The sequence below is a fragment of the Saccopteryx bilineata genome, chromosome 4 (assembly GCF_036850765.1).
Source record: "Saccopteryx bilineata isolate mSacBil1 chromosome 4, mSacBil1_pri_phased_curated, whole genome shotgun sequence".
NCBI lineage: Eukaryota > Metazoa > Chordata > Mammalia > Chiroptera > Emballonuridae > Saccopteryx > Saccopteryx bilineata.
This window is the reverse complement of record NC_089493.1, coordinates 119,590,825-119,596,691: the sequence shown is the minus strand read 5'-3', so window position 1 is coordinate 119,596,691 and position 5,867 is coordinate 119,590,825.

Sequence of the window (5,867 nt, the reverse complement as noted above, 5' to 3'; positions counted from 1 at the left end):
CAAAGAAATGGAAACCAACCTCACAGGTGATTTTAAACAGGTATTGTCACAAATCTATCATCACAGATTTGTATTTCCTACTCTAGAGTTTCTAATAATGGCATTGGAAGTCTGTGTTTCCTTGTATTCTACCTCTATTTCTCACCAAAATCCAAAATGGCTTTCAGCATTATCTCTGGAATTATACTTTTGCATGAATCAATAATTTGTTTCTTTTGTTGTTGAGTATTCTATATTATTATTATGCCACATGTAAACTGAGTAGCCATGGCCACCATCACAGCCACCTGTCCCATGCAGGTTTGCCTTTGATTCAGACAGACAGTAATGAAAAAATGGAGTCAGGAACTGGTGGGCCATCAGCTTTAATCCTAGCTTGTATCCAGCAGGTGCAAGAAATACACACAGCGGGAAAACACTTCCCTTTCCATTCAGGGCTCCCAAAGCCACTGACTTATCCGAGTATTCCTAGAATCAAAGGTTTCTACCTCACCAACCTTATTCACCTCAGTTCCTCATCTCCTTCTCTCCGCACAAAATGGCTTCTCCTTCAGCACTCTGCCATTTTAGCTGCTTCTCCTCTCCTCCATGTGGCCTTTCTCTGTTCTCCTGCAATTCTAGTTTCAGGAACTGAGAGAAAGAGCAAGCCCTGGTCTGCCCCATTTTATAGTGTAGAAATCCAAAACCTTTAAGCCAATCTATAAATAAAGTCTCTGATACAAAGTCACTTATCTGAGACATAAATTAGATTCCTCATAAGAGTGCACCACTCCTATCACGCAACAGTCAAGATTGTGGGGAAAAGCTTAGTCTTAAAACTAAGTCTTAGGCTATAATGACCCTGCCTGATTACAGCCTGTCTCAGACACCCAATGCAAACTATAAGCAAGCAAACATATATATCATATTTACAAACTTATTTGACCAACACCACAGTTCATCCATTCTTCTGTTGATACCTGTTTTTAGTTATTTCCAGGTTTTGTCTATTACAAATAAAGCTACTATAAAAATTCTTACCTAAAGTTTTTTGTGGTTTTGTTTACATTTCTTTCAGATCAATAGCTAGAAGTAAAGTTCATGAGTGATAGTTTTAAGAAAGAGTCAAACTATTTTTTAAAGTAGCTGTATACCTTCATTGGCAATTTAAAGAGTCTCAATTGCTCTACAACCATATCATCATCTACTGTTGTCCATCTTTTTGAATTATCACTCCACTGTATGTGTAGTGTTACATCACTGTGGCTTTAACTTCTCACTTCTGGTACCTAATAATGCTGATAATTTTGTATGTGTTTATTGGCCATTTAAGCATTTATGAAGTATTTGTTCAAGACTTTGTTGTATAGTTTTGCTTGATAAAATGTTATAACAGAAAGAGGGAAAGGCTAAAATACCTAAAATTGAAAATTATTTCTGTGCTGTATAGTCACATCCAAATCATTGTTCTAAACCATGGGTCCCCAAACTTTTTACACAGGGGGCCAGTTCACTGTTCTTCAGACCGTTGGAGGACCAACTATAAAAAACACTATGAACACATCCCTATGCACACTGCACATATCTTATTTTAAAGTAAAAAACAAAATGGGAACAAATACAATATTTAAAATAAAGAACAAGTAAATTTAAATCAACAAACTGACCAGTATTTCAACGGGAACTATGCTCCTCTCACTGACCACCAATGAAAGAGGTACCCCTTCCAGAAGTGCAACGGGGGCTGGATAAATGGCCTCAGGGGACCGCATGCAGCCCGTGGGCCATAGTTTGGGGACCCCTGTTCTAAACTTTTAAACTTAAACTGTTTTTAAGTTATCTAACCATTGTAGTTACAATATAGTCTCTATAATTTCCTTCATTTTTATGTATGTTTGCTTCCCCAATACATCATTAGATGGTAAATATTCTTCAAAATTTAATAATTCAACCCTGTTTTTAAATTAATTTAATATTCCCTAAAGACATAATATTCTATTATAATTTCTTTCTATATTAAGCATACATGACATTTTATATATTTATAACTTAATTTATAAATTTTATGATCTTTATACAATAAATTTTAAGGTTATACATCTTAAATTAATTTTGATTATACTCAATACAAAGGTTATAAGTAAAATTTCTACTTATATTAGTTATATAATACATATTTAATGTTACGTACAAAGCAATAAGATTAACAAAATGTTTTGTACATATACTATTAATAATTCCTGAGAACTGACACCTGATGTTTTAATCATTCATGGTTTCTAAAAGGATGTCTTCTAGTACCTTAAAATGTCAGATGAACAGAATACTCAAGAAATTCTTTTTTTACAGAGCTGAGACTTCTGTTTTATGCAAATCCTGCCAGCAAACATATTTATAGCTATGTGGAAACAGTTATTGGGAGACTATGATGCAAAGAAGCAGAGATAAGATATAGAGGAAGTCATGGAGGCTTTTATTTTCTGTGTCTAGTTATCTCTTAGGTTCAAATGCACTCAGTCCTTGATGTGAGATAACAGTTTCCCATTTTGCCTAATTTCCCCATATGCTTACTGTTACATTTATATATTTGACAATCAAATCTAAAATATTTGCTATGTAAAAGGCACTGATAAAAATACTTTGTGAAGTTTGACCCAAGATTAATTTATGGAGTCAATACTACTGTTTCTTCAATATTGTAGATAAAAAAGCTAAGCTTTTGTTTGGGCTCAATTGAGTGGTTCTGTTGGTCTCACCTGGGGTCATATGTGAATCTCCAGACACATGGTAGTTATGTATATAGTATGTATTATAAGCACGTGGCAATGCATCATTGTTAAATAATAAAATTCATGAATAACTGAAAATATTTACTACACAAGTAATTTTTAACAGGATAAGTGAACACACAATTAATATAAATGAGGTTGTATGAACTTTTAATAGCAGTATTTCAATTATAAATAACTAAGATAAACAACTTTCAGATGAATCATTTACTCCAGGACAGTGTTCTGGATAAATTACAAACATTATTCCTCTCATTCACTTCTCACAATAGCCCTATTATCTTATTTTAACAAATGAAGAAGCAGGGCTGAGAGAGATAAAAGCACTTAACTCTGAGCATACTGTTCCAAAGGGGTGGGTTTAAATTTGGAACCTAATTTCAGTTCAATTTTAAGTCTATACTTTTTTCATAAGCATTCTGTATTATGGTTAATAATCAATAATAGAGCAAAGGAGAATAAAATATTTAAGGTGAAGAAAATGCACATTGTATGATGCAACTAAAACACATCAAAATAGCAAAGTAAATTTAAACCTTTAGCAACAGTTTTAATGTAGTTTAGAGAAAAAAATATATAGAAAGAAAAAAAAGAAACAATTTGAAAACATCAGTGTAGGCTTTGATTTTTACACTCTTTATAAGCTGTATAACCTTATCATTTTATTAGTCTCTGCAAAATGCAATATAAAAACTACCACAATAGAAAAAATTTTAAGACTCATGTGTTAAATACATAATATTATTTTTAATACTTTTTAAGTGAATTGGCAGTTGAACTTAATGACATACTGTGGTAAGGTACCAAAAAGCTGCAAAATTAATATTGGTATTTTGGGAGGAAAGGTCGGGCTTTCTGTTCTGTCCTTTCCTAGGGGAGCGGAGGGAGAAGAATGTGGAACCTTCCTGACTTACAAGGACAATGGGTCATTTAGTTTTAACTGTAGAATAAAGGTTGTCTGAGAAACTTCTTTTCTCTTACAATAAGAGACAGAATTTACATACCACCCTACATTGATTTTGGCTCTTTTTCCATTCCTGGAATCCTGACAGTGACATATCTCTAGGCAAAGGAGGGGAGACAGACACTGAAAGATTTGTAAATGTCTTTGATTGTGTTTTCTTAAAAGTTTTCATGTTTCTATGGATAAACAAATGTTATAAGCTTGTGCCAGGATGTCATGCTCCCCCCAGCCTGTACGTGATCAAGGGTATATAACCAGCCTCCGAGATGTATTTGGCGTGCACAATTTGGGTCTGAAATTCCCCGTATTAGTCATATGTGGCCGGCATATTTAATAAATCTCCTTCTTTAATAAAACCCTTCAAAATTCATCTGGACTCAGTGTCTCTATGTAAACCTGTGGAAGTGAGGTACGGATACTTTACAACAATACAAGTCATTCATGATTAAATATCAAAAACTATTATCTTTTGGAAAGTGGATTCGACCCCATGCTGGACTTAACCTAGTATCTCTTCACTTTGAGATCACACAAAAAATAGCCTACTATCTTAAATATAAATAAATATATAAATAAATAAATGATAAACCATGCTCTGAGCTGAAGAATGGTAATAAAAAATAAAATGTATATAAATGATGCAGAAACCAAGACATGGAAATGTATGTAAGAATTCCGACTGTGAAATAGAATTCTAAATTCAAAGTCTAACAATTGTTTAAATTGAATTCCAGTTTTCTTCAGTGTAAAATGACTGTATATAAAACCAAACCTCTAAGTCATTATTATAGAACATTTGTTTCAATTAGTTTTAGCAACTCTAATTATTGAAATAGTTTAATTTTAATGAGTATTTAGAAAATGTGGTTATCTGCATTTTTGTTTGTTTACTTGTTTGCATTTAATATGAAGTTTCATTTTTGAACTGTGAGGTAGACATGGTGGATTGTCTTTCTCAATTTCCATTCTTCCCTCCCTTCTTAGAGAAGTTGAAAAGCTACAAATTCCTTTCTCATATTCTTTCGCAACTTTATTTCTGGGTGAAGAAATAAATTGCACAAATTAGGAATGTGTGCATGATGCTTGGAGAATAAAAATGAAGCAGAGGCAATATCCTGATTATTTTTATCTTTTTGAGTGGCATTTAAGATTGTAGTTGTGTGTGTGTGTGTGTGTGTGTGTGTGTGTGTGTGTGTGTTTGTTGCAAGTGAGAGAAGGGGAGACAGTGAGACAGATCCAGCCAACAACTCCAGCCTGGGGCCAATGCTGAAATCAACCAAACTATCCTTAGTACCTGAGGCTAATGTTCAAACCAACCGAGACATCCTCAGTGCCTGGGGTTGATGCTTGGACCATTAGAGCCACTGGTTTTGGGAGGAGAAAAGGGTGAGAAGGAGGAGAGGGACAGGGTGAGAAGCAGATGGTTGCTTCTTATATGTACTCTGGGAATCAAACCCAGGAAGTCCATATGCTGGGTCAATGCTCTATCCACTGAGCCAGGCAGCAAGGGCTGGGTGGCAGACATTTGAAGGTTTTCTATAGTCATTTTCCAAGGCTTTTTATTACAGCTTCCAATGTGTTAAGAGACAGTTGAGGCATCAGTTGTGACAGTTTTTTGATTCTGGATTTTCATTTCTTTAGTTTTTTGGTTTTTTTTCAGGGGTGTATAACTGAAGCCTGGCTTCAATTCTTAGGGGTAGTAAGAGTATTGTAGTATCTGACATTGAAAAAAAACTTATGAATGATGATTATTTGAATCATTAAAATCACAGAATTATCTAGACAAGCTATGAAGCCTGTCAGTGATGTTATAGGGTTATATAACTCACGAGTTTGCTCAATTAGTCTGTCACTTAGTAAATAATTTATAACACTTGTCTGATAATTTATCTTATTATATTTCATTGATTTTCAACTTTATATAATAATTATAGCATACCATTAAATATTATACTTTTAAATATCTCTTAACACTGATCAAATATTGTAGATATTAAAATATTCAGTAATTATATTTATTAGTTTAAATGTAATTAGTTGTTTCATTAACATGTAGGTATGTGGCAGTATGATTACTAAGAGATGTAATTAGTACATTTGATAAACATTGTTTGAAATGTTAAAAGAAAACAGTT